Source organism: Aythya fuligula, chromosome 3 (assembly GCF_009819795.1).
Source record: "Aythya fuligula isolate bAytFul2 chromosome 3, bAytFul2.pri, whole genome shotgun sequence".
Classification (NCBI taxonomy): Eukaryota; Metazoa; Chordata; class Aves; order Anseriformes; family Anatidae; genus Aythya; species Aythya fuligula.
Window position 1 is genome coordinate 59,340,235 of NC_045561.1, and position 20,387 is coordinate 59,360,621.

Consider the following 20,387-nt stretch of genomic DNA (forward strand, 5'->3'; position numbering starts at 1 on the left):
GCCTTGTTTTTCCCCTCTTAACTGAACCATGCAGTGTAACAGCCTGCTCATTTCTAGCAGCCGTGATCTTGTCTCCTGCTCACTATAAGCTCCCTCCTTCTAGGTGCTGAGCTCTCCAGACATCATTCATCACAGTCTTTGGATGCTTTGCTGCTGGATGAAGATCAGTGTCTAGCACTTTTCAGGATAAAGATCTGCTCCAAGAATGATCGTTTGTCCTTTGCTCCTGTCAGAGGATGGATCCCAAATCAAGGAGTTATCTGTTCTTCCTGGTGCATTTATCTGTCAAGACAGAGGTGATTACACCAAACTGGGGGACTCTGAAATTAGCAAATTTACAACATCCCATCTGCATTGCTCAGTAATTATGCTAAGATTATGATAAACTCCATATATCTGCATAAAACTTAAATTAGTAATATAAATAAATTAATAATAATCTAACCATATATAGACCACATTTTAACTTTATTATTTTTTATCAAGCAATAATGAACTGGGAATTTGTCCAGTATGCTAAAAACCTAGCTAATAAATTCTAAATTACTTTTGAATTAAGAACATAGAGGCATATGGGCTACACAGAAAGATAATAAGAAACTTGGTTCACATATATAGTTACTACAGTAACAACAAAAAGCAAACATTTTCTGGGAAGATAAGGATTCACACAGTAACCTTATCAGTGAATTGAGAGAAGGAGAGGGACAAAAAATTTCAAATGTGCAAATTGGCTACACCTTGTTTCAAAGCACAGCAGTACAGGCTGTACACAACAATACTCTACAGAAGTTTTATAATCAAAGCTCCTCCTTCCCGTGTAATTTGCATTAACCCTACTGGAGTCGGTGCAGTTGCATGCACTTACAGTGTGGCATAGCAGCTGCAGTTAGCCTGAAGTAGCTGTGTTTCTCTAAGCTATGTTTTGTTTTACTGGAACAACTAAAGCTGTGTCCTGTCCCATTAAAGAAAAGAAGAACTTTGCCATATCTATGCATTGGAGGGGGACAGCCTTTCAGGCAAGGAAAAGGTTTAATAACATTACTGATGCTCAAACACTTTTCTAATGCATCTCGTTGTGAAAAAGGAAAAATAATTTTAAGGGTGACCTTCTTTTTTAAATGTTAATATATTATTTCCAAACCCCACCCCCACCTTACCTAATGCACAAGGCATGCCTTACTTCAGCCAACTGAAGTAAAGGTTGAAAGCCTGAGCCATTTCAGACAAGATGCAAAGACAAAGAGGAGCGAGCCTCTCATCTTCCCTCTGCTCTCCTTTGGAGCCAGGATCTCAAAACTCTTTTCTGAGGAGGACCAGAAATTCCTGGCTTTCACTCTAGCACCCATTGCATTACTGTTGCTGCTCTCAAGAGAATTAATTCATTTTCCACAGCTGTGCTGTCTTGTAACTTGTTCCTACAGGACAAACCACGCTTGTCCTTTCTCTAGCCCTGAGAGAGGGAGTGAATGTTACATCCTGCTGATAATCTCCAGAAGTTATCCATTTCTGTAAGTACATGCTAATATCACTAGCATATGCTTAAATAACAAAGATGGGCACAAAGCAGTGTGTGCTAGCTTACAGGAACCAAAGCTGTGTTTCAATGTGCAGCAGTGCTGACCTGAACAGCTTGCTTGTATACCAGCATGTGTAAGTGATGCAGAAAGGCTAGGGGGAAAGCCAGCAATAATTTAATTTAGTGGTAGTACTGGAAAATTAAATATTAAAAGGACCATTTTGAGGCAGAAGAGCTTTGCAGTTCACACCCTGAAAAGGAATTGAACTTCCACCACCAAATTTGCCTGTGGACATGAGCAGTCGTTCAGCTCCTTGCTGCCCCACTTGTTTATCTGAAAAGCCCTTGATGTACAGCATGTTGCAAATACACATTTCTTAATTCTGCAAAGTACCAGAGTGAGGAAAGCTGGACACACACGAGGAGCTGGATTGGAAATCAGGAACATTCGAAAAGCACTGAAATTTTTAAGGCAGAATATGGAGCTGTACCTGTGTTTCTTAGGAAATGATGTGCAAGAGGTTGCATAGGTTATTTGCTAACTATCCTGAAGTGATGGTACTTGCCTCCCACCCAGCTTATCCCTCCTTTCCTTTCAATTTTCCTGTGACCTCTTGCATTTTCCTGGTTCAACGTGTTATTAGCAAGTCCAAATTTATTTGCATCCGATAACAAATGAAGTCTGGCAATGCTGCACCTACCAGTTGTTTTTAGATCTGCCTGGGTAGGGTGAGGTCTGCTGAGTATTTGGAAAAGCAACAGCTCTGAGGTATCTCTAGATGCTGCATGAAGTGACTTTGGTAGTTCTGATGAGTAACTCTTTCCTTTCTGAGACATTTGTAATCATATTTGTACACACTGACTCCTTTATCCTTATGTATAAGTGCAGTAGTTCAAAGATATATGGTTTGGGTTTGGTTATCCAGTTGGAAGATAAGGTACAGAGCAAGTAAGTAGACATTTTGTAAGGATAATCTTTGTGCCCATGACAAGAAAGCCTTTGCAATATGATCCCCATAAACTGTAGTGATTTGAAATCCTACTGTAGATTCAGTATCACTAGTTATAATATTTGATTAAAGTCCAACAGGGCATTAATAATTACTTTTAACTGATGAAGAATGATTTACAGTTAGTTTAAAGAAAGAAAAAAAAAAAAAAAAGTAATACAGGCATTAAGGAATGTGCCAGGTTCATTTACTTGACAAATGATTGTAAAGCTACTTACAAAACCACTTCAGAACATAACAGCACCTGAACTGTAACATATTTTGTAGCAGCACTGAAGAAATAAAGTGGTTTAAGAATTATAACAACAATGCCAGGAGGTATAGCTAAGATCTAGCTCACTAGGGGTGCAAGGGCAGACTTCCATACCACTCTGAAGTTACGCTGGATCCTTCATGTGACAGACCCAGTAGTGACAGCGGTCTGAGGAACCAGCAGGTAGGGGAGATATAGGCACATGCCATACTTATGGGTTAGAGCATGGTTTAGTGGTCTTTAGCCTGGGTTTTGCACAAGGGGTTGTAATTCATTTGTGTTACAATAGTGGCCAAAATCCTTGACAATATTTAATGCTTTTTTGGGGGTGGAGAGGGCAAAACGTGATGCATTCCTTACCTTAAGGTGCTTAAAGTGAAAAGCCTTCATTCAGCAAAATGCTTAAGAGCTTTATTCTCTTTCTCCACAAGCTACAGTTAGAGAAAAAGGGAGTAGAGCAGCAGGGATGATGTGAGCTGGCACAGGTATACACTTAGTCATTGGTGAAGCTGAACAGGGAATATGAAAAACTCTTCTCAAGATCTCCCCAGTTTTCAGTGCATGCCTCAGCTAGTTAAGAAAAGCATAAATGCATGCATAGACAGTGAACAGGCCATTAGATATTTTATTTCTCAACGTTTTATTTAAGTACCTTCACTTCATTTTCCAATACCGTACAGTGATTTTCCCTCAATTAATGTTTTTCCTCAATAAATGTTTTTAAAACAAAATTAGTCATAAAGATGAAGAGGTCATTTTTAATTCTCACAGCTTTTTGACAAAAAGCCTTTGCAATAGAAAAAGAGATTCTGAAGTTAACCAGGAAGTGAAGTGTTTGATGCCATAAGCATTAATCCTATCTTGACTATTGCTTTGCCACATTACATAGGAGTGAATTAAGGAATTAATTGATGGTTCGAAACTGGTGTGTTGGAAATGCCAAGCTTTTGTATTTTCCATTTTAATGTCAATAGTACTGCAATAATTTTGACATCTAGTTTTTTAAAATACTACACTTTCTCAATTTGTTTATATTGGCAATGTTTGTCATTTCACATTTGTGTAGGAAACACCTACTGGTTGGTGATTTAAGCCACTTGCTGACTGTTTTTAACTTGATAATTATATTGCTTTGTCAACAGCATTCAACAGGATCAACAGCAAAATATGCAGTATTGCAAATATAAAGAAATTATTTTTAAAAGCTTAATTATTCAGATTTATTTCTGATATGTAAGATTTATATATGAAGTGTTCAGATATTCCATATTTATTACACATCTTAGATAGTTATTAATTGTTTGTGTTCTGTATATTTTGGCAGCCCTAAGCATTTTAGTTAAATTTCCAAACTTTGAAGAAAAGGTTTTGCTTGGCTGCTGGCCACAATGAAGTGGGAAGACAAAGCAATAATAAACCTTACCACCCAAAATATTGGATCATTTCTAGCTTCCATTAAGGGCAATACAGCTTTATCATTGACTTCTTCAACACAGAGACTGATATAGGTAACCCCTGTATCTGGGATTTCTTCCAGTATCTCTTCAATGGATGGGAAAGACATGCAGATTATGAGACAAGCAGCATCAGTGGAGAGTATATGAAGACTCCAGCTCATCTGAAAAATGAACAAAACATCTTATAGAAACCACGCAGGCAATCCCTTCACTGCTCTTGGTCTCATTGAGCGAGGTACCCTGCAGACACAGGGTCTGAATCCCTGCTTCTCCTTGCAGACATTGAGGCTTGATGATGGTACTTGCTCTGACTCTAAAGAAGGTAACGCTTCCCTTTTCAGTCTTTGACTCTGCTGGGAGCTGTGCTTCCAGAGAGGAGTAGAAATTCTTTTGTTAAAAGAGCAGCACACAGCTAAGAATGTATCAAGAGGCTGGTCAGGCAATTTCCTCTAAGGTATGTATATTTATTTATTTCCCTAATCTTTGCTTTATAATTCTTATTACTTACAAAGATAAAATGATGGAGGGCTTGAGCTACACAAAGGCTCATTGTCAAAAGCAGAAGTGAATAGTAAACACTAGCATCCTTGTGGTTACAGCAGATACCAAGTAACTGGGAGCCTTGGGCTCTGCAGCCTGGTATGGCTGGATGGCTCTGTGACATCTTTCACATCTTCCATGTCTCGAAAGAGTACTTAACTAGCTGGGACAGAGCTTGGGGAAGGCAATGAGTACTTTTGTGTTCTTTCAAGTTCAGGTACCTCAGGAGAAGGCTCAAGTTGACAATAAGTGAGCAGGATTCTTCTATCTGCAGCTTGACCCAAATGTACTCCAAAAATTGGATGAGCTTGCAAGGTTTTTATAAGTTGGAGTGGAACTCCATAAGGAGCAAAGCAGACTTTAGTTTGTCTCTGGACTCTATCACACAGGAAAGCACTTAGACAAACAAAAGCATTAGATCATCAGAACAGGGTCAGATCAAGGACCCACTTAGCTCCAAATACACTCTTCAAATGTGCATATTGAGTACATTAAATATTTGAAGAGCAGAGATGACTTCCTGCAGTTTATGAAGGTGAACAATAGGAAGCACAAGAAACAAGCACTAGTGTTCAACTGAAATCTTATCCTGTACCCCTCAGAGAAGCATACTTTCTGATTACTAATGGCAAAGAGCCAACTGCCTCTAACTGCTGTGGAGGTAATTCCCCAAGAGTTCATTTATTCATGGTGAAGAAATACAGGGTGTTTTCACATTTAAAGAAATATGACAAATGGTAGCTTCTGTTGGAGTTGCATCTTCAAGATTCATGAGATCTCATCAGCTAATGTGCCCTCTGCAGAAAAACGATATGGCTTCTCCTTCCATAGTGCCCAGAGCTGGTCTTGCTACACAGTTTGTTCCACCATGACAAAGCTCACTGAGATCATTTGTATTGATTCTCATGTCTCCACTGAGTGAGGTGTTTTCATGTATAAAATACATTGATACACATTTACTGTAAGGAAAACTGTGCTCTCTATTTCTTCTGCTGCCAGTAAAAGTCAATCCAGATTAAAAAAAGAAAAAAAAAAAAAAAAAGCAGTGGCTTTTAGCAAAATGTGTACTGACATTTCCCAGAGTACTCTTCTGAGTGAATTCTGGCTCAGGAGCCAGCTGAGTTAGAGGTGATGCATTTAGTTTAGGGGTGTTGCATTTGAGTTAGAGGTCATCTGTTTACATTAAAAGCCTGGAACAGATTTTGCTTGCAAGAATTTGTCCAAACCTCTTTTGATTTATGCGAACTTTCAGCATCTACAACATTATGCGGAAAGGAGGTTCACAGGTTAAATATGTGTGCATGTAAAAGTACTTTCTTCTGTTTAGTTTGAACCTGTCACCTGCTCATTTCATTTACAGTTTCTCCTGTTGGAAAAGACAGAAAATCAATCCCCATCCTCTGTATCCTATCTCCTAGCCACTCAAGATTTTATAAAACCTTCTCTTGTTCTTCTAGATCTTCCAATACAAGTTGTCCATTTTCTCATATGGAATCTGTTTGATACTTTACATCCTTTTGGTTGCCATTTCCATTTTTTATTCTATCATTTCTGAGACAGATGAAGAGAATTGCAGAAGATGTGTAGACATCTTAATTTTATTGTGGCATGTTACCATTTTTCATTTTTTATTCTTTCATGACAATTCCTAACTTTCTGTGTGCTTTAACAGCTGCTCAACACTGAGAAGATATTTTCCTACAAGTAACTGTGTTTATGGCATGATTTCAAACAAAAATGGTAATAGTCAACTTGGGGTCCATCACTGAAATTGTTTCTTCCCCTACACATCACCTTATAGTAATCTCTACTGGATTTTATCATCTATTTTATTACCCATCACACTTTTTATATCCTTTTGCAGCTCTTCACGGTGGTCCTCATCTTTAATTTACTCAGTGACTACCTTTAGTATCCCTGCAAACATTCTGTGGTACCTAATTTGTTCCTGAAGACCCTTCTTGGACTTAGCTTATTTTGCAAGAGTTTGAAATAAAAATGTTCTGGCAGTGTTCAAAAAAAACCTCTTCCTCCCCCTTTCTTCCTCTTCTACACTAGACTCTACTACTTTTAGAAATGGAAGACAGAGAGGGTTGCTTAGGTACCAGGGGTAACCTTTCCCATTTCTTCCCTAGGTAATCGGATCTCTTCTCCAGTCAGAGAGACCTAACACATCAGTCTTCATATATCATCTTCATGAGCTAAATTGCCAGAGAAGTTTATGATCTAACTTCAGAAAAATTCTCTGTGAAAACAAATCATTTATTTTTCCAGATGCCTGGACTGGAGAATGCAACATGCAACATTCAAGGTAGATAAGCAGACAGCTAAAGGCAAAAGTAATATAGTAAAACTTGTTCTTGGTGTATTAAGTGGGAATTTGGCTATTTTTTTACTGAATGACACCCTCTCACAACCAGGCACCATGCTGCTGGAGTGCTCTTTCCCTTCAGGCACTCAGGTTGCCTGACTTCCTGCTTACCCTCTGCAAAAACCACCCAGGCCTTTCCCTTGTGGCACAGATTTAATACTGGCCATATACAGAGAAGCTAATTCCTCGCACCTCTTCATCTATTATCCATAGAGTCCTGCAACCTCTAACCCAAAACAATATGACTGAGATTTACACTACCGGCAGGCCTCTTTTTTCTGGGGGAGAGGAGCCAAGAGGGAATTTCCTACCTCTTCGTCTCAAGCAGGTATGTGTTCTCCTCATCAGCCTTTGCTAATCTTGTCCATATCCTCAGGCACAGATTCCCAGACTCAGTTTTCTCTGGCTCCCTTGCACCAGGCTCTGCTGCATTCAGTGCTTGATCCAGTATCTCATTTCACTAGCCACAGTTTTATTTGGCAAACCTGTAAAGGGTCTTAATTTGCTGATGTAATTTGTCTATATAATCACTGTACTTTTTTCCTAACATTGACATCTCTGCCAGAGAGCTATTTCTATAGCTATTAACAGAATTACAATTAGTTAGTCCATTAAAATTAAAATTGTTGAAATGTTATAAATGGCATTCTACTTCTGCCCTTAATTATGAAAATATTTTAATATAATTCCAAATCCTATGTTATTGTGAGAAGGAGTTTGATACAGTAAGAATATGAAGATGTTCCAAATTCAGATCAAAACCAATGCTGTTTTCATTTGAAACCTGAACTTAACAGTTCTAGTTTTGACTGTAGGTACTTAACACAAACAACTAAAGGATTAGTTACTTTGTAAAGCACATAGATGGTTAAAACAGCTTATGAAAATCCCTGAACATACATATTTTGTCTTGTTTTCATCTATGGAGTATCTGTTGCTATAACATGAAGATCTGACAGGTTATTCGTGAACAAGTCAAACCTTAGCTTGTAATGGTGAAATGGCAAGAAGGAATATTCTGCCTTGGTACAGGCTAAGGTAGAATATTTTGCAGATTTCTTTATTTCGTCCTTCTACTGTTTGTTTCTGTAAGAACAGGTCAAACATGAATGACATGTGGATTTTTTGCATTCTCCGAAATCACAAGAGGACCGGACAAGTCTATAAAACAAAGATTGCCATTTAATTTTCATTTTGTTAGCAGCTGGATGTTAGGACATTTCTGAGGTTTACATAAAGCTTTCACAGTTCACAGTGTAACATCTGCAAAAGTTACAATATCATATGCGGTCTTTCTTTTGTTTTTCTTTTGTGCATAGGATTATCTTGTACTGGAATTCCAGAACAGTGTGAAACAGAAGGAAGCAAAAGAAATACAAAACTAACATGAGAAATATTGGGAAAAAAAAGTGGAAAGAAAGAAATCCTGCCGTTTCTGCTGATCTACTTGAGCTTTCGAATACTTTTTCTTTTTGAGCTCTTAAATATGAAAGTTCAAAATTCAATGCACTCGCAATAAATTTGGATACATGGCTTGATAAGGAGTATGGCAGCACAGAACACTGACATTTCACTTTTCTCTGTAATTGATACAGTGGAGAATGGAATTTGTGTAAACAAACACTTCTTAAGTACTGGGATTTTTCTGCTCTTTATTATCTCCTTTTTACTAAGAAAAGAAAGGGAAGGCCAATGTAATTGGAAATCAGAATGAAAGTGTTTTAGGTAAATTTATACACACAGATTTAGTCTCAAGATTCAAAATATGTAGCAAGGATTGTAAAAGATAGATCAATGTGGATCCAGTCTTCTCATAAAAGTCATGGAGAGATTCTACTTTAAAGGTCCCTTTAGCCATTCAAGCTAATCTTTTTAAGCTCCGCTTGCAGCTTTTACAGATTCAGAGCCCCAAAGCCTATTGCTCTGCATTGACCCTTAGGAGCCTTAGTAAATACCTCTCTCCTTTGTGACATATGTCCCACTAGCCATCCTCATCAATAAAGGTTCCTTTGATGAGAGAAAAGGTGGGCACCCCTCTCACCATAAAGCAGATAGAGTAGACAAAGTTACAGAATATTGTGAGCTTGTAATTTGAGTCACTCTTTTTTTTTTTTTTCCTTCCAATGCTAAATACCTTTTCTGAAGAAAATCCAGAGAAAGTTGATCAATTTGATGAAAAAATACAGAAAGTTTGTGTTGGAGGTGTTAACAATCTTATGTAGGTTATGTCTATCTCTCTCTCAAAATAAATAAATAAATAAATTAATTAATTAATTAATGAAATGGAATACCTGGAAATATACCGATGAAAAGGCTTTGTACTTGCTTGTACTGTGGCCCTGTATTAGCTGGAATACATAGATAAAAAAGATGTGTATTAGGTTTAAGTTTTAGTTTGTAAGGAAACAGTTGACTGGGAACAATGACTGGAATGATAAATACCAGTGAGAAGTCTTATGCTGGTAGTGCATTTGCCTACACTGATTTTGATACACTAAGCACATTAAAGTTGTAAGAAAGCAGTCATCAAAATAGGAAGAGATATCTGTCATTAGTTTTTAAAGGCCACTGCATGCAATTTATTTTAAGAACCTCATTTTGATGGCATTGGATTGGTTATTTTAATGTTTTCATGTGAACTGTGGTTTATGACGAACTGTAGCTCTATAAATAATATAGCCTCTTATTCTTTGATGCTTAAACCACTATGATTTCAATCCATGGGCAATTTCATTTCTAAAGAATGCACTGGAAAACTGACAGCTACGATAACAACACACTATGAGAGAAATAGCTCAAATGAGAATTTTTCCTTGGCACGTGTTTTGATGACTTTATATAATATGGAGCTTATGTTGATAAAATGTAAAAGCAGATCTCTGCTATTAGTTCTTTCTTGTTCATTGGGTATGAACCATACTGTGTAAAAATTCATGAGGCTCCATACATTTTCCCTTAGTTGTTATGCATGGTGCTGCAATGGGGCAACTGATAGTGGATTTGTTCAGCTGTTTTCCAGTACGTTCAGAGAACATAAAATATTTTTTGGGGGGAATTAAAGACTTGCATAGATTCTTGCAGCTATTTCTGTGAGCTTGTGAAGGCCAAAATAGACAAATGCACAACGTGGATTATAGGGCTGTCAACAATTAGTTGAAAATAAGAGGCCTCTTTCTGTAAAGGCAGCTCTATGTTCACTCTTTCTCCTTTTTCTTCATGTGTCTAACCATATGATTGCAGCAGTGAAGTTTCCCCAGAAGTCATCCTGAACAAGGCTTCCTGTAGCTACTTGTGTATCTCCATGAGAAGTGACCATCTGTAGCTGGCCTGTCAGATAGGATTTTGCCTTTAAATAAAGAGCTGAATCTCTACTGATCAGCAGCATCTGAAACACACTCACTTTTTGTCATGTACAATACAAGATCCATCAAGTAAAGCACCTGGGAAGGACGAAGAGAAGCCTTTGGTCATGCAGGCTGAAAGCCTGATATGCTTCATTGGAGGTTCCAGCCCTGCAAGGTGCATGAGAATAATTTTTAAAATTATTGTGCTGTTTAAAGACTATTTAAATTGATTTTACCACTTCAGTTAATATCTGTAACTTAGACCTAAAATCAACGTGGGTAGCTATTTCACTGCACTGTGCAAGATATTTTAGCTGGGAATGAAAGATGAAGGAGAAGGTTTAGATTAAACCAACATCATTTTCTTTGATCTTCTCATAAAGGTTAATAAGGAATAATTATTTGTTCCTTTAACTTTTATGGTTTGATTGCCTCCTTTCTGAATCTGGTCATCTTTAAAAAGCTTGGCTTTCAGTAGCCCTGTGAAAAATCTGGATGAGCAGTCTACTGCCCTAGGGGAGTTTTCCTATGCAGAAGATGGTGTGACCTCCACTCAAAGAGTTTGCACATATAATTGCATTTGTGATAGGCTCTGCTTGTACATATAATTTGAAAATAATTAGAAGGTTGTGAATTTTCTCTGAAAATTTGACCCATTACATTTTCTTCTTTAGTTTCAGATCACTCATGTGGAATATGCAGTGCACTTTTGTGTCACAGGACACTCAAGTTCATGAAATTAATTAGTTAAATTAAGCATTTAGCAATATTACAGACGTGCCTGAATTATTTGGTCTTTGAAAATGTACACATACGTATCATGTACAAAGCTCTATTTATGTGTATACTTATGCCAGAATGTGGACAATGATTATCATGTTCTAGGCCTGTGTAATCACACAGCTTGGGAATTTTGAATAACTTGCTGCTTGATCTCCAATGGGTATTAAGCTTATGATGTTTACAGAAGGTATATGCTCCCTTTCTAAATGTTGCTAGCTGCTGCATCCCCACTCAAAATTTCAGTAGGTTCCAGGTAGCGAAGAACATGCATTAGTCCTCAGCCATATGTCTCCAAGTGTGGAAAAATTTGGCATCTGGCAGTCTCTGATCATGTGCTATATCCAAGTCAAGCTAACCAGCCTGGGCCTTTGTTTTTTAACTCCTGTGATTTGACAGATCTGGCAGAAAAATTGCAGAAGAGTTGATTGAGACCCAGAGATCTGTAGCTTTGCTTAGCTGCTGCGAAGGTTGTACAGCCCAAGACAGGCTAGAGTAAAAGTCTACAGACTGGAAGGCTCTCCCAGGGTGGAGAAAAAAGGAAATAGACTTGAAGGGGGAATTACAAATGAGCTGAGAGAGGAGCTCACTGACTTGGGAACCTCACTCTCTGGGGGAGTTTTACAATGTCATGGAAGACTCTGTTTTGTTTATTCTGTTAGAAACTGGGAAGCCTTTCTCCTGGCTGGGTGATTATTTAACTTGCAAGGCAAAAGCCATTTTCTTCTGGTGTGAGTCAGTAAATTAGTCATATAGATATCAACATGTATCTGCCAATGTAAATCAAAGAAATAGGCATTTCCATATGCTTTTTGGCATTCTATAGTTCTTTCTCTAATCTATGTGACTGCAGGCTTCCTACTGCTACTCAGCAGTAACTATCAAAGGGCAAGGAAGTACAAAGCTGATACACAGTAAATTAATTATATTTTTTAATGTTCATATTATAGATAATTGAAATACAGAACAATGTCATCAAAGGCAGTGCTGAACATGGAAAAATGAACGTATGCCTTCTGGAACAGCAATGGTATCTTTTGTGTTCTTAGATAACATTTCTGAAGTAACAAAATAGGTTTAAACAGGAACTGTTTCTAGACTGTAGCTTGAGTGCCAATTTTCAACAAAAGATGTATTTTCCATGCAGTTCCTGAATTACTAAAATTGAGATTTTCACGTAGAAATGCACAGCTGTTTCTGCAGCAGTGTGGTGTCAGTAATTATGATTAAAACAGAAGAGGTACCAGCACAAGCAGAATAGCTACATATATTTAAATCTTTCCCAAAACCAATATCTTGGCAACTGAAATAATGTATATACATATCTATATTTCATCACCTGTTGCAAAAAATTATTTATTTGTGTTATTATTGCTTATAGAATCTCCTTCCTAAACCAGGACTCTACAGTCATCTGCTGGTACATATCTTTCATGGGATATGGGCAAAATGGACACTATGGATATAGTGATAATGGTCACTGTGCTTAGTTCCAGCCCGTCGATAGCCTAAGTGTGATAAATATTCTCCAGGTGTCACTGAAAGGCAGAGCTTTGAGGAAGGATTCGAAGGGGCATATAAATTAAAAGATAAACTCTTTTCAAAGTGAGAGATGAGAGCCAACACCAAAACCAAGTGAACATTGCTCAAACATACAATGAGCAAAAGATACCAGATGATATTACAAGCAGAGAGAGGAGTCAGCACTATAATAATGATCAGCATCTTCATGAAAGTGAAATGGGGACATGCTACAGATGAAGACAAAAAGCTTACGCTTGCTGTGATAGAGAAGGATTATCCAGTGAGTAGTCCCACAACTTCTGGTAATAATCTGAACATGTATAAGTGTTGGCCTCTGCTGAAAATGAGGTGTGATCCGTACAAACACAAGAGGCAGACAAACCCGTCTCAAGGAGTTTTGGCTATACATACTGTTAATGAGGATTTGGTAACTGAGTCATGTGCAGTTGTTAGTTTAAAAATCTTGGCCGAGCAGAGGTATGTGGATGAGTGATAATTCTTAAGATGAGTATCAGTTTTCCATTACAAGTTGGGGCTATAATTTTCCATTTATTTTAACTTGCATGAAATTCATTCTAAAGTCAATCTTCTCGCATCTGTTTTGCTTTAATACGGATAAAGTATGCAAGTAGACTAGGAGCTACAGAGATAATCAGAAGCAAAAACTTGTAATGGGTGTAATGGGTAGAGGAAGAGAAACTATGTGGTTATTCAATTTCCACCAAAATTTTCATATTTCTCTCTTGAGAACAGATAAAAAGGCCCATGAAATGAAAAAAGCCCTTGCACTATCTTGCTTGGGCTTTGGGTTTGTTTCTCATACCTTATCAGTTGCACCACCAAGTAGACCAAATAAATCAATGGGGATGAATATTACATTGGTATGAAATAATCCATAGGGTTATGGAAGTTGCCACCAAGGATGGATTCTGTAGTACAGTTAATTCACAAAGTCATTCAAAACAAAAAGTGTGGGTGTTCTGGGATAATAAGGATTCCAATAAACTACTATTGATTTGGTATGGTACAAATAATACCTCTGAAAACACTGATCTGATAGAAGCAGCTTCCAGCTGTCATTAGCATTCCACACTCCCCTGCTTGCATTGCATGTTTCGTTGCAAGCATTATAGCTTGACAACCTGCTAGAGAGTTTTGAGACAGGAACGAACATAAGCAGAACATTCTCTCAAAAAAATTCAGCTCATGCCATGGTTAACTCAGCTCTTGTTTTTCCAGCTAACCTCCAAACTTACCCCAGATTTACAGTTTTCACAAGCAGCTTCTAAACAAGACAAAATTGGTTTTATATTTTATTTATTTTTTTTTTTTTGTCAGGGCAATTAACATATATTGTTATTTCTTTGCCTGTCACATGTGGAAAAAATACATGCTGTAGCTTGCCCCCTTTCTGTCTTGTCTTTGTCACTTTGCCACTCCTCTGAGAAAGGCACCGGTCAGTCTCTTTGTGGCTGCATAAGGATGCACCTTGCCTGAAGCTGGCAGTGTAACAAGTGACAGTGAAAGAGGATGGTTTGCAGGACAGTCTTGGGAGGACTCGTTTTGACTAAGAAAAAGGTCAAATTCAGGTCAGCCTTTAAAAAAACAAAAAAAAAAACCAAAAAAACAAAAAAACCTAAGCTGTCCCTCAATATCTATTCACGTTTATTATGGGTTGCCTTTGAAGACACTTCGGCCTGTAACATCTTGGGAATGACACTGGACCTTTGGAAATCCTTAGAGCAATAGCATGGCCAGAATGACAGACAGGAGATGTGATTCTCTGTAAATAGTCCTGCAGAAGGCAACACAGAGAAAGTGCAAAGGGGTCTCTGATCAGGGCAAAGCATTTATGCCTTCCCTTTCCTTGTTGAACCACTCACTAAGTTGTTAGCATGTGGAAATGATTCCAGCAGCAAGCTGAAAACCTACAGATGGCTTCACAACTATTAGAAATATGCAGAGATTTTAGAGCCATGAAGGACAGTAATGAGTGTTTACTTCAGTCTCCTGCATAGTATCACCCACAGAAAAGATTCCCTATTACGTTGCTGCAGCTGTACTTCCCCTCAGTTACTAGCATGACTGAGTCTTGTCCAACTCAGTGGAGGTGAGTGAGAATATATATGGACAGGAGAGAACTATGTGGGATGCGAAACAGAAGATGGAAGTGTTAAAAATACGTCCTGGTTGTTGTTTGGCCCTAGATTCTCCTGCCAACTTCAGAGACCCAAAGATAATGTCCGCTTAACACGCTCTGGATTGCAATGAGGCATCCTTGGCAAACCTGAGTCTGTGTTCACCATGGGTTTTGGCAATAAATCCAGTGTTGTTTTCCTAGCCTGCAGATAGTAATTACAGCTCTGAGAGGTATAAAATTCCTGTGTTCATTTCAGTGGAATATTAAGCTCGAAGTCTAAAATGAAACCTTATAAATTTCAACATTACTAGCTATTAAACTGTTAATAATTTTAGCAGAAACATGCGGCTATTTTAGGGTTGTGAATGGAATTTGAAAATAGTATCACCAGGTTTTCTTTGACTCTTATCTTTGACTCTTACTTCATACTGCAGTTTACTAAGAATAAACAGACAGAATTGCATTTTGATGCAATACTATTCTGGAATGTGGTTAAGTAAATGGCTCTTTTAGGGTATGGTTTTTCTCTCAGGTTTGTATTCAGTCTATAAATCATGCAGCGATAGTTGAGAAATTAATCTTTTACTCTCCAGGGCATCTTTGTGATGGCAGTAAATGGTTTATGGTCACCTTCAGTTAACACTGGCCTCACATAAGTAAAGACAATATTCTTTACTACCCATAGATCAAGGCCAACATCTCTATTTATATATATATATAGAGAGAGAGATTTTTATTTTTTTTTCCTGGAGTTCTTGAAGATGTAATTTCTGTAAGTTCTCCTTTTCCTACTTTGACCATACTTCCAGAGGAAGAGTGCTTCAATATCCTGTTTGCAAGTAGCATGGACACTCAGTTTTATGCTGAATGTCACTTTTTCTCAAGTTGCTGTTGATTCTTCTGATTTCTCAGACTTTTTAAGATGTGCATTTCACTCCTGCTGACCCTCTGCTAATTTGAATAGTGAGATTAGGTACAATGTCCCTCGCTAATTCCTCTTTCCCTGGAATCCCTTTCTCCTCTGTTGGGTCAATCACACTGATGGTAGCTAAAAATCTTATTTTATCTAACATGTCAACATCACTTTATTAATTTTCCTCTGTGGTATGTTGTTTCCATTATAGCAATCTAAAGGCTTGCAGAGGGAATGAGTATTTGGCTTTATCCAGGCAAAGTCAGTCCTTTTTCCAAAGCTTCTTCGAGTCTCTGGTCATGTACTTTTCTCCTCACATCAAAACGTCATTGATGCATATCATCATGCTCTGTATACAATCTACAGTTCACTGTACTGTCCAGTAAATCTGGTGTTCTGAATACAGTGGGAATGTCAATTAGAGGAAACCATTTGCTTTGAAGTAGTAAACTCACAAAAATTGTGGGATTTTTGTTGGTGGTGGTTCCCCCCTCCCCCTCCCAGCCCAACTGTACCTGGCTACAACTTGCCAACACATTATGAGTATAAAAATATTTGCCATCTGACACATCTCCAGAAATACCTCTTCTTGTGGAACTTTTCCATAAGGAAAATGTATATACGTATATTTACAAGTGTTTATATATGTATATATGTATATAATCTTCATGATGCTACATATTGGGTAAGACCTTTAGGTTCTGCTCTTCTAGCAATGATGAGTGAGCAACCAACCGTGCTCTTCTATTAAACATATGAATCTCAGCGCAACGAGCCTGACCAGCGTCCTTTTTAGCTGCTGTTCCTAGGGGGAGTAAAGACTAGGAAAGACAGGAGGTTTTTTTTTTTTTTTTTTTTTTTTTTTCCCCTCCTGGTCTATTATTTAAACATAAATCTAGTTCATAGACTCACATTGTGAGAATCAGGTTACAAACATATGTCCCGAGTTTCACATCCCACCTTTCGTTTTCATCTTTAAGTTCCTGCGTTGATGACATCGCATCCATTGCTCTTATTCTTGTTTCTGGCACCATACTCCCTTGTATACCTATAACCAATTTAAAAGTAAGAACTATCTTGCCAGCCTGCACTGTGATAGTCCATTGGTCTATACAGAATCCTCCTCAGCTAGCAATACTGTTGTCGTCTTCTTTCTCCTTTCTGTGCACACTCTTTAAAAATGATGCAGTTTATTGTGGTTCTTGTGTATTTTTCAGGTCCTCAATGCCAGGGTCTCTAACAGAGGTCTGTTTCATTCCTTGTCTTAGTCTAACCGGTCAGTATTGTGTCACAGGAACCTCTGAGCAGCACAATAACCAACCCCAACTGGTCCACATAACAAAAGGGCTTCTGTGGCAACAAGCTCCCACAGAAGAGACACTGCCATGGAGACCATTCTTGATCGTGTAAGAAAGATCTATTGTATTTCACATCCCTTTGTTCGGAAAGCAGTAGGAATTATCTCACAACCATTCATCATGAGCCAATGAGTTATCCCAAGTGTAGTGTTGGGGGACTGGAAAAGTGTTAAAGCTCATAAAAAAATTGTTTTCTTGGGTCAAGAAAAGTAGAAAGGAACTGAAACATATGCTATCAGCTGAACTGGAAGAGTACCCAGATGAAGTTTGAGAACTGAAGTGTGAAAAAAAGGGATTTACCTGCACTATCCACGTAATCACTTGCTTTGGAATAATGTATACTCATCATTACCGGAGGAACTGAAAAAAAGAAAGGAACAGAGAGTAAAGCTGACTTATTCCCTACTCATCGAATATGGCTAGGGACTATGCATTGACCTTTCAATTTGGCTATAGGCATTTGCATTCTTTTTGACCTCCATGAACCACCCTCCCCCGACCTTTTTTTTTTTTTTTCTCCTGAGTTGCACTTGCCTGTTTTCTTTTCTCACTGTTCATATGTGAAAGAGTATTTTATGGGTAGGTATTTCTGCTGAGGCATAACACACTACATGGAATACAATTCTGAGATAGTGGACAAGGCATTTTCTTGTTATGATCAAAAATTATTCGCATGTGTGCAAGACCCGCATGAGAGCAGAATGTTAGTCCAGTGTCATAAGGCCAGACTGCATTCCAGGAGTGGCTGCCCAGCCGGTACGTCCACGCCCTGTGTATGCTGCCCAAATGGAAAGTTGAAGCTCCTATCTCAGATTTCTACATGCAAAAAATTCCAGGAAAATCTTATTTGGAAACACTTTGTAGCTCATTTGGAGGATTATCTACTTTAAGCTAAGAATATTGCAGTTCTGTAAATGCACTCAAATGCAAGGTACAAACCTGATGGTAAAAACTTGTTTTATTTTCTTCATAGATATACAGGGATGAATTTTGATAGAAGTCAGTAGAATCTTGTTGTTAATGCTCATTTTCTTTTCACTTTCTTTTGTTTCTTTTTTAGATATCAGTCTTCCAAAGCTCAGTTCCAGCCGAATGTCTCTCAGTTGGTATATGATGTCAAACTTATTTTTGGAACATGTATAAATACCATAAGGGCTCACCAATCTTCTAATGAGATAAAATTACTTCTGAAGGATAAAATTAGCATGTTGGAACTTTTCCAACAATTATATTTTTACAGCCCTACCATATATATTATACAGTATGCTTCTAAAGAACCATTACTTGAAATATATATTCTTTGCTTCAAAATAGTTATTTTGAGGTAATTTTTAATATGAGAATTACCCCCCCCCCCCCCCCCCGAAATCTCTAAATTTGAACTAAAAATTATCCAAAATCTCATTATTTCAAGAAAGAAAATATTAGTAATGAAACTGGATTCAAGAACAAGGTTAAAAAACAAACAACAAAAATATATATATGTTATGTTCATTAACATAGTCTATTTTTTCCAAAATAACTTTTACAGACTTTTCATTTATCTTGAGAGCTTTCAGTGAGTGTCAGATATGAGATAGGAATGTCCTGATATGAGATAGGAGTGTGAAAGCAAGAGTCAAATCAATTATTATTAGCTGTTTCTTCCAGTTTTTACTGGAAAGCACAAAATAACCTACAGCAAATTCAGAAAGCAAAAGAGAGTGGAGCGATACAGCAGAAGCACACTGGTCCCATTACCCTGAGTTCACTAAACAGAAACAAACATTTGGTAGCCAAATCTTCTGAAAAATAGGAAATGTAGTACTAAGCAGCCAATTCTTGTAGAGGTGACAAGTACCAATAACAACCTGCTGTGCCCTGCACTATTCAGCATATTCATACATGATCTGGAAGGGATGAGTAGTTGGGTCACAAAGCCTGGTGAGGTTACCAAGTTGTTGAGGTTAATAAAGACAAAGAGCTGATCTTGAAGAACTGCAGAAAAAGTTGGTGAAGGGGAATGACTGAGAAATAAGAAGGCAGATGTATTTTAATGTAGATAAATGCAAAATGGCCCACATGGGGAAAAATGATCCTTACTTCACATATGATTGCTGCTTCTCAGGAGAGGAAGTTCTGGAGTTTTGGAAATGGTTCCATAGGAGCACCAGCTTAGCGATCAACATCTGTCAAAATAAATAAATAAAAAAAATGCTACAAAGGTTCAGGAAATCAATAGAGAACAAAACAGAGAACATCACAGTACTGCCACAGAAATCGTATTTTGCTCGCATCTTGAGGTAAAGAATCATAGAACTAACTATTGGTTGAGAGGGACCTCTACAGGCCACGCAGGCCAGCCTTCCACCTGAAGCAGTGCTATTGCCTAGATAGTCAGATCAGGTCAGCTGTGGCTTTGTCTAGCTGACTGTTGGAAACTGCCATGGACAGAAACCATGTACCAATCTGAGTGGTACAGTTGGTACAACAGAAGGGAGAGGTCATTTAAAGGGACCTGGACAGGCTGGAGAAACGGGACCATGTGAACTGCATGAAGTTCAACAAGACTGAGTGCAAGGTACTGCACCTGAGTTGGGGCAATCCCAGATGTGAGGACGGACTGGGAGAAGATCTCATTGAGAGCAGCCCTGTGGAGAGAGACTTGGGGATTTTGGTGGACGAAAGGCTCAACATGAGCTAGCAGCATGCGCTAGCAGCCCAGAAGGCCAACTGCTCCTGGCCTGCATCAAGAGATGTGACCAGCAAGTCAAATGAGGTGATTGTCCCCCTCTGCTCTGCCCTCATGAGGCCCCACTCTGAGTGCTGCATTGAAGTCTGGGGCCCCCAGCACAAGAAAAATATGGATCAGCTAGAGTGAGTCCAGAGGTGGGCTACAAAGATGATCAGAAGGCTGGAGCACCTCTCCTATGAAGAAAGGATGAGAGAGCTGGGGATATTGAGCCTGGAGAAGACTCCAGGGAGATCTCAGTGGGTTTATGTGACATGGTAGTGGGGGACCATAGGGGTGGCTTCTGTGAGAAGAAGCCAGTAGCTGCCCCATGTTAGACCAGGGGCCCACTGCTGCCCAGAGCTGAGCCAATAAGCAATGTTTTTTGCACCTCCATAAGGGCATATTTAAGAAAGGAAGGAAAAAAATGCTGAAATAGCAGCTGGGAGAGAGAGAGCAGTGAGAAAC

General features: G+C 38.4%; 1 long non-coding RNA gene across 1 annotated transcript; it reads left to right on the top strand.

Annotated features, from left to right (window-relative positions):
* The first annotated feature begins 4,325 nt into the window (after positions 1 to 4,325).
* LOC116487875 lies at positions 4,326 to 9,193 on the top strand. Its single transcript, XR_004253115.1, has 4 exons — positions 4,326 to 4,693; positions 6,915 to 7,090; positions 7,364 to 7,478; positions 8,470 to 9,193. It is a non-coding gene; the product is annotated as an uncharacterized LOC116487875 (long non-coding RNA).
* The last annotated feature ends 11,194 nt before the right edge of the window (positions 9,194 to 20,387 follow it).